Here is a 21796-nt window from a genome sequence, read left to right on the forward strand (position 1 = left end):
TCAGTACAGTGCTCTGCACACAGTAATCAAAACCACTGATGGATTGACCAGGGCAGGAAAGGGATCGGTCAGGGTTGGAGTTCCTGAAGAGGGACTCTTCTGGAGGACCTGGAAAGAGGGCGAGACATGGGTCTCTGCCACATTTTGTGGGGAGTGCGTTTCCAGTAGGAGAAGGGCACCAACTATAGTTAAGGAGGCTGGAAATTAGAATCCAGACCCCTTTGTTAAACTCCACCACCGGAAATGGGTGGTTTTTTTGTTGCTTTTGCTTTTTCTTGGAGACAGTTTTCTACCTTGGAGTTTTCAGAACCTGGTTTGTGATTTGAGCATTTTCTCTGTGTGGACGTGAACTGCAGTAGCTCCCTCAGTGCGAAGGCAAGATTCAGGAAGGCAAATTTTTGCAACAACCTCCTGGAGCCTTGGGCGTTTGGGGGCCTTGGTTTGTAAGATTGCCTTGGCAGGCACTGGATATGTGCCTGACCTTCATTGGTTCATCAGAATTTATGGTGTGCTTACTATGAGCCAAACTCCGTTCTAGACATGAGGAGCCGTGCAGCCTAATGGAAAGAGCATGGGCCTGGGAGTTAAAGGACACAAGAATAATAATAACAACAATAATAGTAACTGTAATATAACAATAATTGTGGTATTTAAGTGCTTACTATGTGCCAGGCACTGTTCTTAGGGCTGGAATGGATACATGCAAATCGGGTTGGACACGGTCTCTGTCCCACATGAATTCATTCATTCACTCATTCAAATGTATTTATTGAGTGCCTACTATGTGCAAAGCCCTGTATTAAACCTTCAAGAGAGTACAATACAACAATAAACAGACATATTTCCTGCCCACAATGAGCTCATAGTCTAGAGGGGAGACAGACATAAGTATGTATAAATAAATAAATAAATAAATAAATAAATAAATAAATAAATAAATAAATAAATGACAGATATATACATATGTGCTGTGGGATTTGGAGGAAATAATGACTGAAAGGAGCAAGCCAGTGCAACTCAGAAGGGAATGGGAGAAGAGGAGAGGAAGGCTTAGTCCGAGAAAGTTTCTGGGAGGAAATATACCTTCAATAAGGCTTTGAAGTAGGGGAGGACAATTATCTGTCTGATATGAAGAGAGAGGACATTCCTGGCCAGAGGTAGGATGTGGGCGAGAAGTCGGTGGCGAGATAGGTGGGCTCGAGTTACAGTGAGAAGGTAAGCATTAGAGGAACAAAGTTTGCAGGGTGGCTTGTAGTTAGGAGAGTAGTGAGGTGAGGTAGGAGGGGGCAAGGTGATTCAGTGCTTTAAAGCCAATGGTGAGGAGTTTTTGTTTGATGCAGAGGTGGATGGGCAACCACTGGAGGTTCTTGAGGAGTGGGGAAACACAGTCTGAACATTTTTGATGGAAAATGATCTGGGCAGCAGAGTGGAATATGGACTGGAGTGGGGAGAGACAGGAGGCAAGGAGGTCAGCAAAGAGGCTGATACAGTAATCAAGGTGGGATAGGATAAAAGTGCTTGCATTAATGTGGTAGCAGTTTGGCTGGAGAGGAAGGGGCAGATTTTAGCAATGTGGTGAAGGTAGAAATGTCAGGATTTAGTGATGGCTTGAATGTGTGGGTTGAATGAGAGAGCAGAGTCAAGGATAATGCCAAAGTTTTGTGAGACAGAAAGGATGGTGGTGCCATCAACAGTGATGGGAAAGTGAGTGGGAGGACAGGGTTTGGGTGGGAAGATGTTTCGTTTTAGCCACATTAAGTTTGAGGTGAAGGAAGGACATCCAGTTAGCGATGTCCTGAAGGCAGGAGGAAATACGAGATTGAAGAGAGGGAGAGAGATCAGGGCTGGAGATGTAGATTTGGGTGTCATCATCTTAGAAGTGGTAACTGGAAGTTGTGTGAGCGAATGAGTTCTCCAAGAGAGTGGATGGAAATAGAGAATAGAAGGGGATCCAGAACTGAACCTTAAAGGACACCCACAGTTAAGGGATGGGAGGCAGAGGAGAAGCCCCTGAAAGTGACTGAGAATAAGCAGCCAGAAAATAGGAAGAGAACTGGGAGGGGCAGTGTCAGTGTAGCCAAGGTTGGATAATGTTTCCAGAAAGGGTTGTTGAGAGTGTCAAAGGCAGCTAGGAGGTTGAGGGGACTTAGGCTGGAATAGAGACCACTGGATTTGTCAAGAAGGAAATCATTGGTAACCCTTGAGAGGGTGGTTTCTGTGGAGTGAAGGGGATGGAAGCCAGATTGGAGGGTGTCAAGGACAGAATTCAAAGAGAGGAATTTGAGATAGTGATTGTAGATGGCTCGCTCAAGGAGTTAGAGAGGAATAGTAGAGGGAGATGGGGCAATAACTGGAGGGAGCTGTGGGGTCAAGGGAGAATTTTTTGAAGATAGGGGAGATTTGGGGCTCACATTTCTAATCCCCATTTTACAGATGAGGGAGCTGATGCACAGAGAAATCAAGTGACTTGCCCAAGGTCACACAGCAAACAAGTGGCAGAGCCGGGATGAGAACCCAGGTCCTTCTGACTTGTAGGCCTGTGCCCTACCCACTAGGTCATGCTGCCTCTCTAATCCCGGCTCTACCACTTCTCTGCTTCGTAATCACGGGCAAGTCACTTCACTTTTCTGTGTCTCAGTTTCCTCATCTGTAAAATGGGAGTGCAATCCCTGTTCTCCCTCCTGCTTAGACCCATGAGTCCCATGAGCGGTAGTGACTGTGTCCAACATAATTACCTTGAATCTACCCCAGCGCTTAGAACAGTTCTTGGCACATAGTAAGTGCTTAACAAATACTACAATTATTACTTGGGAATATACAATCAAAGTAAAAGGTACAACTCCTGCCCTCCAGGAGTTTACAGTCTAATGACCTCCAAAATAATAATAATAATAGTCAGAATAGTGGTCCCGTTAAGCATATGCTATGTGCTACTGGGGTAGATACAGTTTTTAAAGATGGTATGCAGCCCCTGCCCCACAATAGGCTTACAGTTTAAGGGAGAAGGAGGGAGAACAGGTATTTAACACCTATTTTACAGTTGTGGAAACGGAAGCCCAGAGAAGTGAAGGGACTTGTCCAAGGTCACACAGCAGCCAAGTAGGCAGACATGAATGGCATTTGCTGAAAAAAAAAAAACAACTCTTCTTCCTCTCTTCCCATCTTACTGTCTTGATTTTCTCTTCATGGACCACTTCCCTACCTCGTCGCGTTCAAACTAAGACCAACTTGACTCATTGAAAGCCAAGTAAATGTCACTGATCTAGTTGTCACACTGCTCCCCTCCTCTGCCAGTGAGTTTGTTTTAGAATAAAACAAATCCTGTGTGCTACCAAGTTTCTAACTAGAGTCATTTTTTTGGATTTGTATTCTGCCACACCATATAATTTATAATCAATCAAGAACTTTTGACATCAACTCTTCCAAAAAACATAGGAAATAAGATTACATACATTTTCCAAGTTAAAACCATTCAAGTCAGCAATCTCTTACAATTTCACTTTCTGAATAATACGCTTCTGAACAAGCATGGGGAAGAGGGTTGCTCGAAGAACTGCTGTGGGAGTTTATTTGAAAAATAAATGTATCCCTCTTGAGTCTTTGCTAATACAATCGGTTAGTCCATTTTCAGTCACATTGTCCATTTTTTTAAATGGTATTTGTTAAGCACTAATACAGTGCCAGGCACTGTACTAGACACTGGAGCAGCACGGCCTAATGGCAAGAGCATGGGCTTGGGAGTCAGAGGTCGTGGGTTCTAATCCCCCCTCTGCCACTTGTCTGCTGTGTGACCTTGGGCAAGTCACTCAACTTCTCTGTGCCGCAGTTACCTCATCTGTAAAGTGGAGATTGAGACTGTGAACCCCACGTGGGACAACCTGATCACCTTGTATCTACCCTAGCGCTTAGAACAGTGCTTGGCACATATTAAGCACACAAATGCCATCATGATTATTATTATTACTAAGCGCTGGGGTAAATAAAAGCTAATCAGATTGGACACGGTCCATGACCTAAGCGGGGCGCACAGTCTTAATCCCCAATTTACAGATGAGCTAATCGTGGCACAGAGAAGTGAAGTGACTTGCCCAAGGTCACACAGCAGACTTGTGGCTGAACCAGAATTAGAACCCAGATCCTTGGACTCCCAGGCCTGTGTTCTTTCCACTATGCCACACCACTTCTTTTTTTTTTTTAACAAGAAAACCCAGTCTTGCCCTAGATCCTGGTCAGGGTGAGACATTGTATGGGGCACCTTCTGAGTATAGGGTGCTCTGCCCTGGGGGGACAAAACCAGGGCGACACAGTTCACAGAAGTTTTCACACTCTTACACGAGAATGGACTCTTGTACACATAGTTTTCTGGACATAATCTGAAACCTCCCTCCTACTTAGGCTGTGAGCTCCATGTGGGACCTGATGATCTTGTATATCTATCCCAGTACTTGACACATAGTAAACATTTAAGAAATAGCACAATTGTTATTGTTGTTGTTATTATTATTATCAACAATCTGTTCTTAAATCAAGAAGTGGGGTTCATCATTGACCCTGTTTTTTTTCTTTATGAAGCAGGAGGGAGTCCTCTTTTTCTCAGCTCTGGTTTACGAACTAGCAAATCAATGGACTTGTTGACATCAGGTCTTGTCAGTCCACCCAGAAAGGGTGTGCTAGCAGGGAAAAGCTATAATTTCTTGCTTGTCTTATGCTGTCAAGTCATCTCCGACCCGTAGCGATGCCTTGGACACATTTCCCAGAACATCCCACCTCCATCTGCAATCATTCTGGTCATGGATCAATAGAGTTTTCTTGGTAAAAATACAGAAGTGGTTTACCTCTGCCGCCTTCCGCACAGTACACGAGCCTCTGCCCTCGACTCTCTCCCATGCTGCTGCTGCCCAGCACAGGTGAGTTTTGACTTGTAGCAGATTGCCTTCCACTCGCTAGCCACTGGCCAAGCTAGGAATGGAATAGATATGCCTCTTCTTGACTCTCCCTCCCATAGTCAAGACTGGTAGAATACTGGAAACTCTCCCGGTGCGACCCTGAGAGGGGGAGCTAAAATGTAGTCATTGTTAATAATCCTGTTCTCTACAGAGAACGCAGTATGAGTAGTCAGAGAGCTGATTCCCTAACTTTGATGTTTTTTTTAAACCGTGTTTCATGTATTCAGGTTCTTGTACATGACCCAGAATTGTTGAATTTGAAATAGTTTGAGGAATGTTTCAATCTTCATACTTTTAAGGCAACTTTTTTCACTGAGATCATTTCCCAAACCTTTGGAAATAACCTTTGGCCCTGTGTTTTTGGCTCTATCTCTGCTCACCAAAATTGAAAATTAAAAATACCCTCTTTGCTCTGAAAAGTGGGACTGCAGGGCTGCAGCTGATCTTATAGTGTCCCACTTAACTGCAGCATTTGAAGAATATTTTTGCTGTGAGGATTCCCAAATCCTAAAATCAATCAGTTGTATTTAGTAAGTGATTGCTGTGCATGCAGAGCACTTGGGAGAACACATTACAGTAGAGTTGGTAGATACAATTCCTGCCCACAAGGAGTTTAGAATCTAGAGGGGGAGACAAACGCTAAAATAAATTCTGGATAGGAAAAAGTGGGAGATATGTGCTGTGCAATTGGGTGTGTTAGTTAAGGGTAGGATGAATATCAAGTGCTTAAAGGGTACAGATTTAAGTGCATAAGCGACGCAGAAGAGAGGGTAGATTTGGAAATGAGGGTTTGGTCAGGGAAAGCCTCTTGACGGAGATGTGATTTTAGGAGGACTCTGAAAGTGGGGAGAGTGCTGGTCTGTCAGATATGAAGAAGGAGGTCCAGGCCAGGAGGAAGATGTGGGCAAGAGTTTGTCAGTGAGCTAAATGAGATGGAGGTGGTTTGACTGTATATTTGGGTGGCACCACTGAGAGAGGACAACCCTGACCAATCTGTCCCACCAAGAAACTGACAGCCAACTGAGTTTGGACCATTCAGGGAAGGATTTGCAAAGAGAGAAGTGGTGGGAAGCAGCGTGGCCTAATGGAAAGAGCCTGGGCCAAGAAGTCAGAGTACCTGGGTTCTAACCCTGGCTCTGCCTCTCACCTGTTGGGTGATCGTGGGCAAGTCCCTTTACTTCTCTGTGCCTCAGTCTCCTTAACTGTCAAATGGAGATGAAATACCTGCATTCCCCCTAATTTAGGCTGTGAGCCCTAGGTGGGACAGGGACTGTGTCTGGCCTGATTAACTTGTACTTACCCCAGAGCTTAGAACAGTGCTTGACACAGAGTAAGCGCTTAATAAATACTGTAGGAAAAGAAGGAAGGAAATAAAGGCCTGGGCTGAAGCCAGTCTGGGAGACTAATTTGGGCATCATGGGCCTGGCACAATATTACCAAGCCTAGGGGTGGTGACTGATGATTATGGAGCAGGTCAAGGGTCCTGATAAACTTCCCAAGAAAACCACACTCGCGGAAGTCCAGATCTACCTAGGGGCCACTGTCCTGTAAAGTCTACTAGGGCTGGCTTCCGGTCTTGATTCCAGATCCAGCCTGCAGCTCTCCAAGCTCTTCCAGGGCAGAGATCAGGCTTACCAACTCCTTTGCCCACTCCCAAGCACTCAACTTGATGCTCTGTGTATGTCGAGGGCTCATTAGACACCATCAAGCGATTGAATGATGGAGATAGTAGTGCTTGCTGGGTCCTGCAATCACCTGAAACCACAGCCCAGTTACCCACAATCCCCTAATCGATCGCTTTACTGGAATTTTCTGACTCGGGCCTTGAGACCTGAGGATGCATGCTCCTTTTCTGTCTCCAGATTCCATTCGAGGCCAAAGCGGAAAAGGCGGGGCCAGGAAGGTATTGGAGAAAAGATCCCCCCTTGGGAATTAGGACTGAGCGAGGAAGCTTGATTTTGCGGGTGCAGTGAGTCCGCTTTCCATATGGCAGAAGCGGGCTCCAGGGCCGGGGAGCGCCGGGCGAGGGCTTTAACTAAGCCAGCGAGTTCTGAAACAACTGCCGAGCTTGCTGCCGCCTCTCACCCGGCTGGCAGGCAGTGAGTAATAGTGAACAGCATCCCGGCCGCCTTGGCACCCGGTCCGCTTACACTGGGGCCCTGCTGATCGGCTGCAGCTCCCGGCAGCCATCTGGCCGTCTGAGCCCGGCCTCCTGGCTTATTAGCACAGCGAGTCCTGGGGGCCAACCCATACTCCTCCAACCACCTCTTTGGAACCTTGACCAGTTGCCTCGCCTGACGTGCCCCACCTGCAGAGGAACAGGCAGGAGTGAAGGGCTCTGGGCCTTCAGTTGAATTCCTGGCCCTTCTTCCGTGTTCATCAGCAAGCAGCCCGAATGGGCATCCTCCCGCCAGGCCACAGGTCCTGGATGCTCCTCCCCAAGTGGCAGTGTTGTTTGGGGGTGTGTTCCTCCTGTGGGGGGCTGACTGGGCTGATCTACCTGCAGAGCTTTCTGCCACACCCCTGCTCCCCTCCACCTCTCTCTGCCGGAGGGTAGGGTCCAGTGGGGCCCCCAGTGAGACCCAACAGTCTCATTTTCCCCATGAGATCTGTGGGGACATTTCCTTTCCCAAAACAAAAGCAGCCCACGAGAAGGCAAAACCTCGTTAAACTAAAGTCAGCCTAATTCAAAGCAGTTCCCTGCGGGCTGGATGGCCTATTGTCCTTTCATAAATGCCGGGAGCCCACCCCCAGCCAAGCCAGTATCTGTTTCTTCCTGTTTGGCTTCATACTGTAAGCCACTGGTGATTGTCATAAGACAGTAGGGTCGCAGGTGATGAGCTTGGGCTGTGGGTCTTTAATGAACCAATCGTTTCTATTGAGGGCTTACTATGTCCAGAACACTGTACTAAGCATTTGGGAGAGTGTAGAACAATTGGTAGATCCAATCCCAGTCTTCAAGGAGTTTATATCCAAGAGCTAAAAGAGCCACTTCCAGCTGAATCCTTCAGGTGGCCCTGAGCCCGCTGGGTAGCAGGAGGTGACGCTAACCACTACAGGGGAGTTTGGGGCCCTCATCCAACCTACCACAGTGGCATCTGGTTGAGACCAGTTGCAGTACAGGGGGCACAGTAAAGGGAGCATAGCCAGGAGAGCTTCCTGGGGCCGAGGTAATATAGTCTGTATCAGTCATTAAGAGTAATAGATTACTAGAGCAGGATCCCTGCTGAGATCCAGGTATGGAGTTGGTTGAACTCAGCCCCTGCACCCAGAAGCCCAAAATCCTGATCACTAAGTTTAACCTCTGCCCTGAAGGAAGTCTTTCCCATCTCTCTCTCTGACCAGCAGGGTACTACTGGTCTCCCTCAACACCTTTGTTTCTATTTAAACTGGAAAGCACACTGTTCTGGAGGAAGGTGGTTGTCCAAAATATTTGCAGAGAAGGCCAATTTAGGGGCCCGTGGCATAAATATTTGCTAGGATCGCTATGCTACTTAAAATGTAGTTTTGTGGTGTGTGGAGAACAGGCTTGAGCTGAGCACAGAGACGATTTGTGTGTTTATCTAGTTGTGGGGTTTGGGGGGGATTTAAAGGGTGTGTGTGTGTGGTGTGTGTGTGTGTGTGTGTGTGTGTGTGTGTGTTTTTAATGGTACTCCGTGCCATTCCCTGCATGCTAAGCACCGTTCTAAGCGCTGGGGTAGATACAAGATAATCAGGTTGTCCTATTTGGGGCTCACAGTCATAATCCCCATTTTAGAGATTATCTTGTATTTACCCCAATGCTTAGAACAGTGCTTGGCACAGAGTAAGCGCTTAACAAATACCACAATTGTTATTATCACTATAATTATTATTATTATCATTAGTAGTAGTAGCAACAACTCTTCTCCCAAGTGATGGCACCAGCCAAATCCACCTGCTGCTAAATTCCAGGGCTCTGAGACTGGTTTTCCCAGTGTCTTTAAGCCAGTCATTCTCAGCCCACCCAGCTCACGTGTTCAGTTCGGCAAGCAGCAGCTACTCGAATCCCCTGCTATTGTCTGTTCTCCGCTTGGAGGAACTGCGTGGCTGGAAGCACTGCTTGGGAGCTGACCGCATTCCAGGACCTCACGGTTGGCAGTCCTGTCCTGCCATTTAGTGTCGAGCATGGATCATCAGCTAGCCTGGTGAAACACCTCAAGAATCTAGATGAGTCTTCTGTAGTGGGTTGAGGACTCCCGGCCAAATAGAAGATTGGGTTTCTCTCTGGGGCTCCCTCAAGCCTTTATTCTTCTCACTTGACCCACCCTCCCTCGGGGAGAATCAGTCAAACAATCTATCATTTTGCTCCTATGGCTTCAACTATTCGCTCTATTACTCGCCCCTACTCTAAGTGTATTTAAGTATCCATCTCCCTGGCTTGATCTTAAGCTCCTAGAGGACAAGGATCATGCATTCTAACTCTTTTCTTGGGCTGCATTCCTAAAGTTTTCAGTACGTGTTATCGAGAGATGGATGGATTGATTGGACGCCACCAGAGCTGTCACTCTGGTAATGATGTTTTGCCCCATTTATCACCAAACTCTGCACAGCTGCAAAAAAGTATGCCAGAATTTTGGTTTGGTTTTCAATTTTTTTGTGTGTTTTCTTACATTGGTGAATGGTTTCTGCCTAAGTAGCAGAATTTATTAACTGCATTAAAGTAGGATATTGGGTTTGTGGAAGTCCATCTGGAGTGAAACCTCAAGAGGATTACCCAACAGAAACAGCTTGATATTTTTTGGGAGGATACAGAGTACTACACACTGTTCCCCCCCACCACTAAGTGGAGGTACTTGGGGTAGAGAATGGGTAGAGTTGAAGCTGGAATTTCAGGGGTTCTGATATTTGCAAATGAACCTCTGATGGAAAGCCTCAGTTATGTTTTCTGGGTGGTTTAAACTGGAATCTATAAGTTCCCAGTGGAATGTATGGAAGGGTCTCCTCGTTCATTTTCCTGAACCCTTTCATGTTTTCTGAGAGCACACACCAGGATGTAAGGTCTCCCACATCTGCTTCGAAAATCAAAAACTGAGCCATCAATTCCTCCCCTCCCCCCTGTTTTGTAAGTGAAAATTCTGAATAATTTAACTCTGATTTGGTTTTTTAATAGATTAGTAAGAAAACGCCTCCAGCCTTCTGCTAAAGGGGTAGAGGCCAGCTGTCACGGTCAATCCAGAATCCGACGTGGGTGGAAAATTGTTTTTAAAATTAGCTTTGTCTGTCTTCTTCCAATATTTTTTTTCTTGACTGTAACTTTAGAGAGCTCCATTCATCTGCCACTTAAAACTCAACAGATTCTGCACTCTTGTTAATTCCTGTTCAAAGTTGGTGCCATCCTTGAGAGCCCATTCTATTTTCTGGTAGATCATCAGCCATACCACTGAGCCAGAGCCCTGCTCTCCCCCAGAAAGTAAAAAAAAAAAAATTAGCAAGGACCAAAAGAAATGTTTGGGGATGGGGACGGGGTGGCTAAGTGAGAATTCCAAGAAAAGGGGGAACTTGAACGCCCCAGGACCAGACTACACAGTCTCACCTTCAGGACTGAAGGCGATCAGACTTTTCAGACTTTCTCTGCCAACCAGGCCAGGTGTAGTTAGCATCGCCCTGTGCTAAGTAATCTCTGTGCTTTCGAACTGCTTCTGGTCCCCTCGAGAGGGGCCTCGGAGGAAAAAGGAAAGCAAGCAATCAGAGCAGTAGTAAATTTTAAGGCTTTCTATTTCAAGGATGGAACTAGGTTTGGAAATATCCGATAGAATCAGTCCGAATATGCATTTCGATTCCAGTAAACTTCCTTGGAGCCAAAATCAAAGTGGAGGAGAAATGATGCCTTCTCTGATTAAAAGAGAATTTATATACATTTTCTTGGATGGATTAAATAAAATGGGCACCGTTTCCTTCCAAGGATTTTTTTCCTCAGCATAATAGCATGACTTTGACGACTGCCCAGCTTCCATGGTGAAATCTTCATGCTCTAAAAATGAGTTAGTTATGTTCTTCAGAGTGTTTTCATCTGAAATATGTACTAATTTATTCATTTATTTTAAATCACCTCGCCTGATTCAACATCACTTCATTTATATTCCCAATTGACTTGTGTTTAAGCAGTGAGGCTCCAAAATGTTGACTCTAGCTATTCTAGCCATTTCTAATGTATATGTCCTTGATATAGCTAATATCAGTGGAATTCTTGTCCCTGCACTCCCACAGCATGGTCAAAGAATCAGTGAAGAAACCAAGAATTGCCATGCTGAAATGGCTTCCCTCTGAAGCAGACTGCTTTCTGTTTGAGAGAGCGGGGTTGAATGGGTTCTCCTGGGATCCCACTAGATTATAAGCTTTCTGTGGACAGGGAACGTGTCTCCAACTCTGTGGCATTGTGCTCTCCCGAGCAGGTAGTAGAGCGGCTCTGCATACAGTAAGCTCTCAATAAGTATGTTTGATTGAGTAAGTGATGGCAACCACAAGCTTTTGTGCCCACGGTGGGCAGTTATTGAACCTTGGGCTTACACTGACAATGGAGGCAAAGGACAGGAAAGCACCAGACACAGATCTGCGTCATTCACTGCATCCCTACTTGCTGAAAACTTCTTTCCAGAGGACGTTGGCAAAGCCTGCTGTATCATTTAATGTTGAGTTTAACATGGCATCGCTATGAGTCGGAGATGACTCAATGGCATAAGACAAGACAAATCAGGAAGTCAAGCAGTGGTACTTAGTGAGCACCTATTGAATACAGAGCACTGTCCTAAGTGTGTGGGGAGGATGGTAGAATTAGTAGACAAGAATCCTGCCCTCAAGATGCCTACGGTGTAGCCGGGGAGAAGCACACTAAAATAAATTACAGGAAGGAGGATGTAAAAGAGTGGTAAGATTTGTACTCAGGGTGGGAACGGGGGTTAGGTGACTTGAAGGTGCTAGGCCTAAAAATTTGTCCTGTCAGGTCGAATCACTCTTCAAGCTGTGGTGTACTTGTTTTTTAATAGTATTCGTTAAACACTTACTATCTGCCGAGCACTTTACTAAGCACTGGGGTAGGTAGGTTGGACACAGTCCCTGTCCCACTTGGGGCTCACAGTCCAAGTAGGTTTTAATCCCTATTTTACAGATGAGGAAACTGAGGGACAGAGAAGTCAAGTGACTTGCCCAAGGTCACATCCTGCCCTCACTCCTCCCCCGCCAGGTAGACCTTTGGTTAAACTTCTGTCACCTTCATTAGACTGCCAACTGAAAAACTGGATGGCTTATACTGGCCATGATTTGGGATGTGTCATGGCAGTTGAAGCATTAATAGTACCTTAAATCAATCCAAGTTTGCTCGGGCAAACATTTTCTATAAAGAAATTATTTAAAGGAAAATTCCACTTTTTACCCCAGTCTGCTCAGAGCGAACACAACATTTGGTGGCAACCTAATGAAAATGGGTTTCATGCCTCACCAATAGGGATGAGAAGTTTTAGGTCACACGCCACTCTTCCCACCTCCCAGCCTGTCTCTCAGAGTCACCTGATGAATGGATTTGCGAGATCAGGGGTTTTCCACCCTTTTCTCCCCACTATCCCAAACTCCTTCCTCCTACCTCCCTGCAGCATCGTAAGCAAGGGGAGTGTCTTGAGGGAGTCCAGAAATGGCAGGGAATGTGTGTTAGATTGTACTCTCCCAAGTGCTTAATACAGTGTTCTGCACAGAGTAAGCGCTCAATAAATACAATTGACTGACAGGGTAACAATGCATGGGGACAGTGCACTCGTGGGGAGGGGCGGCTGCCCATCAAATAGACTCTCAAGCAATCAGGATGTTAACACACAAGGACACAATCCCTTGGGAGAAAAATTCCCTGTCTCCATGGCTCAATGCTTTGGAGTGCTGAACTGAATTGCAACAAAAAGTTCTCATTTCATCCTTAGCTTGAGTTGGCTAACATGTAAACTGTTGCTAAAATTACACCCAGATATTAATTATTTTATATATATTGTTCTGTATTATTCTAACGATATAATTGTATTTGTTAGGCACTTACTATTTGCCAAACTCTGGACTAAGAGCTTGTCTAGGTACAATGCAGTTAGGTCAGACAAAGTCGCTAACATGGGGCTCACAGTCTGACGGGGAGGGAGAGCAACTATTTCATCCCCATTTTGCCCATGAGGAAACTGAAGCACAGAGAGGCTAAGTGACCTGCCCAAAGTCACCCATCAGGCAAATTAAGGGATTGGGCCTAGAACCTTTCTTCTGATTCCCAAGATCAGGCTCTTTCCATTTCTTCCACATCCAGACTGAGTGAAATATTTTCAAACTGTCATTAGATTTTTCCTATAGGGTCATCGGTAGACACCTGCAAAAGAGTGAACATGAATTTCTTGGAGCAGCACTTGAAAATATTGCTTTTTTTCCTTATACTTTCCTTTGAGGGCATAGTATGTGGTCCATGCTGCACGCAGTTCTTCCCAAGTGCTTGTTGTCAGTAAATGGTGTTAAGTGCCTTACTATGTGCCAGACACTGCGCAAAGCACTAGGGTAAATACAGACTAATGAGGTTGAGAAGCAGTAAGGTCTGGTGGCTAGAACACAGGCCTGGGAGTCAGAAGGACCTGAGTTCTTCTCCCGGCTCTACCATTTATCTGCTCTGTGACCTTAGGCAAGTTACTTCACTTCTCTGTGCCTCAGTTACCTCATCTGGAAAATGGGAATTTCGATTGTGAGCCCCATGTGGGACTGGGACTGTGCTCAACCTGATTAGCTTGTGTCTACCCAGCACCTAGTACAGTGCCTGGCACATAGTAAGTGCTTAACAAATACCATTAAAAAAAAGAAAAGGTTGGACACAGTCCACGGCACTCATGGGAATCAAAATCCTAATCCCCATTTTACAGATGAGGGAGCGAAGGCACAGAGAAGTGAAGTGACTCACCCAAGGTCACCCAGTGGCGGAACCAAGACTAGAATCCAGATCCTCAGACTCCATGGCCCATGCTCTTTCCACTAGGCCATGCTGAACGCTTTCTCTGTGCAGAATGCTGTACTCAGCACTTGGGGGAGAGTACAGTGGAATTAATTGGCACAGTCCCTCTCCTCAAGAAGCTGACAGTCACTCTGTAGTTTAGGTAGAATGCTGTGAGGGAATTAGGTGATGTTCTTCCAACCTCTCACTTTTCTCTGGAAAGGATGGGGTGCGTTTTCGGATGACCAGTTGTGTGCATGTCCATGGTGTTGGCAGCTCTGATCAGGGTGCAGGTTTTCTTTCATCAAATTGATTGATTAATTAATTGATTGAGTGCTCAATACATCCCATTGATTGATTAACCCCTGCATCTTAGGATAATTGAGTGTTCTAGCCCTCAACAGGATTCATTTAGTTTCTGGACACAAGTACACGGCTTCTTTTCCCGGTGGGCTGCTAAAAACAGAAGCCAGGCCACTTTCTCAACGGATCCCTCCCAAAGTGTGTTACTTCCTTTGGTCCGCGGTGTTGATTGAGTGCTTATTGTGTGCCAAGCACTGTATTGAGGTCTGGGGAAGAATGCAGTAATGGATAGATGAGGCTCGGTCCCTGGCCAACTCTGCTATGTGGTACTCTCCCAAGCGCTTAGTACAGTGCTCTGCACACAGTAAGCACTCAGTAAATACCCTGGGTTGATTGATTGGCCCTTGGGGGCTCAGGGAGAGATGAGAATTTGGCCACATGGGGAGGAATTTGATATTCGAGAAGACCGGGTGCACAAGAACCTTGTGTTGAAGGAGCCATTACAGGCTTCTTTCCACCTCCTCCCTCCCCTCTCCACCTCCGCCAACACCCCAGGCTGACCAGAGGCCAGCAGGCTCAGCCAAAGTCTGCTCAAAACTCAGAAATGTGGGAAGACCTCAACCTGCCGCTGCTCAGTCCCACCTAACTCGGCACACATGAGGTCAACCCGGACCAAAACCCCGGGATCAGAAGGTTGGAAAGAAGCCTGGGATCCCAGCTGACTCAGACAAAATAACAGTAATAAGAAAGGCAGTAATAATAATAATAGTGTGATTTGTTTAGCACTTACTATGTGCTAAGCACTGGGGCATTAATAATAAGAACAATGATAATAACAATGATAATATATTGTATTCTATAGTATATATAGTATATATGCGATTTACTATATGTGATATAGAATACAATATATAATCATAATATAATAATCTTGGTATTTAAGCGCTTACTATGTGCAGAGCACTGTTCTAAGCACTGGGGTAGATACAGGGTAATCAGGTTGTCCCACGTGAGACTCACAGTCTTAATCCCCATTTTACAGATGAGGTAACTGAGGCACAGAAAAGTTAAGTGACTTGCCCACAGTCACACAGCTGACACGTAGCAGAGCTGGGATTCGAATCCATGACTTCTGACTCCCAAGCCCGTGCTCTTTCCACTGAGCCATGCTGTAGTTATTGTAGCACATATAAATTATGTAATACTTATTATCATTTATCATTATTATTATTGTTCTTATTAAGCACTTACTATGTGCCAGTCCTGAGGTAATAATAATGACAATAATAATATATCAAGGATCATGATGATATATATTATAATGTATTATATAAAATATATAATAGTAATTAGAACATATTATTATTGTTGTTGTTGTTGTTGTACTTGTTAAGGGCCTACTATATGCCAAGCACTGTCCTAAGCACTGGGATAAATACACGTTAATCAGTTTGGACCCAGTCCCTATCCCACTTAGAGCTCACAGACTAAGTCAGAGGGAGGAAGATTGACGCCCCATTTTACAGATGAGGTATTCATTCAATCATGTTTATTGAGTGCTTACTGTGTGCAGAGCACTGCACTAAGCACTTGGGAGAGTCCAGCGCTTAGAACAGTGCTTCGCACAGAGTAAGCACTTAACAAATACCATCATTATTATTATTACAGTGTAACAATAAACAGACCCATTCCCTGCCCACAACAAGCTCACAGTCTAGAGAGGGAGACTGACATTGATATCAATAAATGACAAATGGACTTAAGTGCTGTGGGACTGGGAGGGGGGATGAATAAAGGGAGCAACTCAGGGTGTCGCAGAGGGAGGGGGAGAAGAGGAAAGAAGGGCTTAGTCAGGGAGGGCCTCTTGGAGAAGATAGGCCCTCAGTGAGGCTTTCAAGGTGGGGAGAGTAATTTTCTATTGGATTTGGAGAAGGAGGGTGTTCCAGGCCAGAGGCAGGATGTGGGCCAGGGGTCGGCGGCGAGAGAGACGAAACCAAATTATAGTGAGAAGGTTAGCATTAGAGGAGCAGAGCAACTGCGCTGCGTTGTAGTAGGAGAATAGCAAGGTGAGGAAGGAGGGGGCAAGGTGATTGAGTGATTTAAAGTCATTGGTGAGGAGTTTTTGTTGGATGTGGAAATGGATGGGCAATCACTGGAGTTTCTTGAGGATTGGGGAAACACGGTCTGAACGTTTTTAAAGAAAAATGATCCGGGCAGCAGAGTGAAGAATGGACTGGAATGGGGAGAGACAGGAGGTTTGGGAGTCAGCAAGGAGGCTGATACAGTAATCAAGGTGGGATAGGATAAGTGATTGTATTAACGTGATAGCAGTTTGGATGGAGAGAAAAAGGCAGATTTTAGTGATGTAGTGAAGGTTGAACCAACAAGACTTAGTGATGGGTTGAATACGTGGGTTGAATAAGAGAGAGGAGTCAAGGATAATGCCAAGGTTACGGGCTTGTGAGACAAGAAGGGTAGTGGTGCCGTTTACAGTGTTGGGAAAGTTGGGGGAGGACAGAATTTGGGAGAGAAGATAAGGAGTTCTGTTTTGGACATGTTAAGCTTGAGGTGACTGGAGGACATTCAAGTAGAGATGTCTTAAAGGCAAGAGGAAATGTGAGAATGCAGAGAGGGAGAGAGATCAGGGCTGGAGATGTAGATTTGAGTGTCACCCTCAAAGAGGTGGTAGTTGAAGCCATGGGAGCAGATGAGTTCTCCAGTGGCATGGGTGTAGATGGAAAATAGAAGGGAACCCAGAACTCAACCTAGAAGGACCCCCACAGTACATCAGAGTGGGGGGAAGAAGAGGGAATAGGAATTAATCCCCATTTGGCAGATGAAGAAGGAAGCTGAGATACAGGGAAGTGACTTCCCCACATTTCCACAGCAGACACATGGCAGAGCCGGGATTAGACCTAGGTCCTCTGACTTCCAAGCCTGTGTTTTTTCCACTAGGCTACGCTGCTTCTCTAGCTGTTGAGGTAGATACAAGTTAATCAGGTCAGACGAGACTCATGCTGCTGTTGCTGCTGTGGCTGTTGGTTATGATCGCTGCTCTTTCTCCTTTTTTATAAGGAGTAGCTCAGTCTAGTGGAAAGAGCCCAGGCCTGAGAATCAGAGGATATGGGTTCCCATCCCAGCTCTCCCACATACACGCTTTGTGATCTTAGGCAAGTCACTTTGCTTTTCTGTGCCTCAGCTTCCTCATCTGTAAAATGAGGATTCAGTACCTGTTCTCCCACCTGCTTAGAGTGTAAATCCCGTGTGGACAGGGACTGTGTCTGATCTGATTAACTTGTATCTACCCCAGCACTGAAAACAGTGTTTGACACAGAGTATGTGCTAAACAAATACCGTAATAATTATAATTCTTCCTTTCCACCAATCGGTCAAACTCCAAGACACTTCTTGTGGTGCAGAGAGTCTTTTCCGCTCCCCAGGCAGGGATCCTGGGAGATGGGGCCTGGCATTACCCCAGAGTTCAGGCCTTCCCTAAGGAACCAGCGCTTGGTACAGTGCTCTGCACACCATAAGCGCTCAATAAATACGATTGAATGAATGAAACCAGTGCTGATGGCAGACAGAAAACTGAGCAGGAGAAGAGGGGGAAAGGCAGGACTCCCTGGAGGGTGAAATCAAGGTCCCAAGGTGCCATTTAGTCAGGGAGCCAGGCTTCTACCTCAACCCCTCGAGTCTGCCCCGACCCCTGACCGGCCCAGGGAGGGTACAGTGGCCATGAGGGAGCCCCCTCCCTGGATCCGACTCCAAAAAGGGGACGCAGAAGTAGCAGGGCAAGCAGGAGAAGCTGCGGGTTCACAGTAGAGAGCAGGGCACCATGAGGAACTGAACCAGCAGCTGAAAAAGACTGTGGGGCTTTGTTGCGTTGTGTTGAGGTTCAGGACTTCTGGAAAAAAAGTATTATCCTTATTTTTGATCCCCGCTCCAAGAAGCCCCACCTAGAAGTTGCGGCAGATAGGAATTCTTGATTTTTTTTTTTCCAAGGGGGAAAAAAAACACTAAATACCCGTAAACATATGGGAGAGGGTTCAGAAAAGATCTTGAAGCAGGTCCAAGGAAAAGCACTGCCTACAAAGGGGACATGTCAAGCTGTCATATTCCCAGTCGGCAAGCTGACAGTGGCTGAAAAAGGCAGATGTGCTGCTGACACTCCCTTCCTCGCCAAGCCCACGTAAAGGTTGACTTTCGGGGTGCCGATGCGTTCACCACACACGGGGCCCGGCGCTATTTTCAGTTCTGCCTCTCGCAAGCATCTGCTCTAAAAGAATCATTCTGTTAAACAGCAGGACTGGGCAGGGACAAGATTAGAAAAGCAAATTAGATTAGGAAGGAAATGCAGCCAGCCAGCGTCCTAAGCACTAAACCAAAATTCCTAAATTGGACAAATTCCTAAATTGGACCCAGGAAAATATGGTCTGATGGCAGATAGAAAGGGAATGCTGGGAAATGACAGAAGATTGGCATGTTTAACCCAATGAGTGGGGATCTGTTCTACTGACTCTGTTGTTTCGTACTCTCCCAAGTGCTTAATACAGTGCTATGTAAATACCACTGACCAATTGATTGATCAGCAATCGTTTGGTGCCTGGACCAAGCAACACTTGCGACTGGAGGCAAGTAAGCCAAACTGCTCTGGAGGGCAGGATGGTATTAATTGTATTTGTTAAATGCTTACTACGTGCCAAGCACTGCGTTAAGCATTGGAGTGGATGCAGTTCATTCGGATCAGAGACAGGCCCAGTCCCACATGTGTCTCTCCGTCTAGGGGTGGGAGAACAGGTATCAAGTCCCCATTTTGCAGATGAGGAAACCGAGGCTCAGAGAAGTGAAGTGATTTGATTAGCTCAGAGAAGTGAAGTGATTTGACCGGGGTCAAAAGCAGACCCTCTCCCTCCGACGCCGGCAGATGAGCGTCAGACACTTGTAACATGGAGTAGTGTACCAACCAATGCCCAGTGTTCCTTGTTGTCCACAGATGTGCCTACGAGCAGGACAGTATTCATTTGGAAACTAGCCGCCCCCACCCCCCCGAACCCAGTCCCCGCATCAGGATCAGAAGCTGCTGCACCTCCTCAACCCCTCCCCTCTTCCTGGGTCCCAGCCCCACCCACAGCAGGGAGCTCTCCAGGCGCCCATCACAACCGCAGCTCCCTCAGAACTTGGCCCATTTATTACCTTGCTCTCTTCTCCCACCCGCCTCTCTCCTCTCTCCTTTTCTCCTTTCCTCTTGGTGCTCCTCCCCCTCTGTCCCTCCTCTTCACTCTTCCCCCCACTTCCCCTCTTCTTCCCTCCTCTCTCCTTCCCCCCCTTTTCCCTTTCCTTCCTCTCAATTCCTCCCCCATCCCTTCCTCTCTACTCTCCTCCACCTCTCCCCTCTGCTTCCCACCTCTCCACTCTTTTCCCCTCCCGTCCCTTTGCCTCCCCTCCTCCCCTCCCCACCTCATTTCATTGGCCTGCCTCCCTCCCCTTTGGTAATCGAGAGGATTAAGCCTGGGCATCCCAAATTCTCCCAGCCAGCGGTGCCTGTCTGAGTGTTTGAAGTGCCTAGTTTATGCCACCCCCAGTTGTCCCCTCCCTTCCCGCCCCTTTGCCCACTCCCCTGCCTCCAGCTGGCAGGAGGAGAAAAAGCAAACATTTATTCAGGCAGCAAAATTGCCAGAAAACAATGGGAAAGGGTTTTCCCTCCAACCCACCAGTGGGGCTGGGCAACAATTTGCCTCTCACAGGATGGAATCCCAGCTCAATCAAGATACAGTGTAATTTCTTTATGGCCCTGACTGCCAGAATGTATTGGAGGAGGAAGGGAGAAGGAGGAGGGGGGGGAGAGAGAGAGCCCGAGACCCCACTGTTCTTTCTCCTCCCGCTGGAGGCTTCCTTGGGAAAAGATTTAACCAGAAGATTAGTAGGCTTTTGATTTTGTAGTATTTTTTTTCTTGAACCATTCACAAGCGAATCCTCCTTAGCTAGGAGAATCTTTTGGTGTTCAAAAAGTAAATGATCCAGAGTGACATCAGGAACATAAAGACGGAGATTGTCAGGGCTCCTCTATATGAATCCCTGGGGGCATTTCAATCATTAAGGCCCGTGACCTGGCTCAAAGTGGATTCAGGAGTTGACAGATGCTGTCACCAGGCTGAGGGCTGTTTTTACATATGTATCCTTACGATAAGATAATGACAAATGTTGGGTCCATCTTTAAAGAGGGACATAAAGGATGATTATAGAAGCTGCAGTGTAGTCAGCGTAACATTGATAATGATAGTTCTGGTATTTTTTAACAATAATAATAATAATAATTATGGTACTTGTAAAGCACTTATTGTGTGTCAAGCACTGTCTACGAGCTGGGGTAGATATAAGGTAGTCAGGTTGGACACAGTCCCTGTCCCACATAGGGCTCACGCTCTTAATCCCCATTTTACAAATGAGGTAACTGAGGCCCAGAGAAGTGAAATGACTTGCCCAAGGTCACACAGACATGTGGCGGAACCAGGATTAGAACCCATAACATCCTGACTTCTAGGCCCGTGTTCTGTCCACTAAGCCAGGCTGCTTCTCCAACAGTTTAAAACTTACTACGTTCTAAGTGTTGGGATAGATAGTCCCCGTCCCAAATGGGAGTCATAATCTAAGGAGGAGGGAGAACTAAACACATCTTTACAGACGAGGACACTGAGGCACAGAGAAGTTCAGTGACTTGCCCAAAATCACACAGAAGCATGTGGCAGAGCTGGGATTAGAACTCAGGTCTCCAGACCACCAGCCTTGTGATCTTTCCCCTAGAATTTATGCTACTTCTCCAAAAGGGATGACATTAATCCATTAGTGGTATTTATGGGACCCTTGATGTGTGCAGAGCACTGTGCTTAGCTCTTGGGAAGGTACAATGCAACAGAGCTAGTAGACAGGATCCCTGCCCACTTAGAGTTTACAGTCTGTAAGCTGCCACCTGGAAAACACAAGATACACAGCATCCCATAATTTGTATTTTCATTGTCATCTGTAGTATTTATTGAGTGCTTACTATGTGCAGAGCACTGTACTAAGTGCTTAGGAGAGTACCAAGTGCTCAATAGAATGCTCTGCACACAGTAAGTGCTTAATAAATACTATTGATTAATTGATACAGTGCAACAAAATTGGCAGCCACAGTCCCTGTGCACAACAAGCGTGCTTTGGCTAGAACACAGTCACAGAACGAGGAAAAGGTCTGGATCTTCTCACTACCCTCCAGCTCACACACTGTAGTAAGCACTGGGATGGGTACAAACAAATCAGGTTGGACGCAGTCCTCACCTGACACATGGGGCTCCCAATCAGTCTCAATCCCCATTTTACAGATGAGGTATCTAAGGCACAGAGAAGTCAAGTGACTTGCCCAAGTTCACGCAGTACACAAGTAGCAGAGCTGGGATTAGAACCCACAACCTTTTGACTCACAGACACCTGCTTTATCCATTGTGCTGTGTTTCTCTACCAACCCATCGTCCACTTTCCCTGCTGTCTGAAATCTCATCCCCCTTCTCTATCCAGTAGACTGCTGCTCTTATCAGCTTCAGATCTTTTCTCA

General features: G+C 46.3%; 1 protein-coding gene and 1 non-coding gene across 4 annotated transcripts in view; one reads left to right on the forward strand and one right to left on the reverse strand.

Moving 5' to 3' along the window:
• Positions 1-21796, forward strand: part of EFL1 (elongation factor like GTPase 1) — a 235451-nt gene that overhangs the window by 203956 nt on the left and 9699 nt on the right. The window lies entirely within an intron of this gene.
• Positions 4918-5055, reverse strand: LOC114812474. The gene has a single exon (XR_003760127.1). It is a non-coding gene; the product is annotated as a small nucleolar RNA SNORA7 (small nucleolar RNA).

Source organism: Ornithorhynchus anatinus, chromosome 5, assembly GCF_004115215.2.
Source record: "Ornithorhynchus anatinus isolate Pmale09 chromosome 5, mOrnAna1.pri.v4, whole genome shotgun sequence".
Lineage (NCBI taxonomy): Eukaryota > Metazoa > Chordata > Mammalia > Monotremata > Ornithorhynchidae > Ornithorhynchus > Ornithorhynchus anatinus.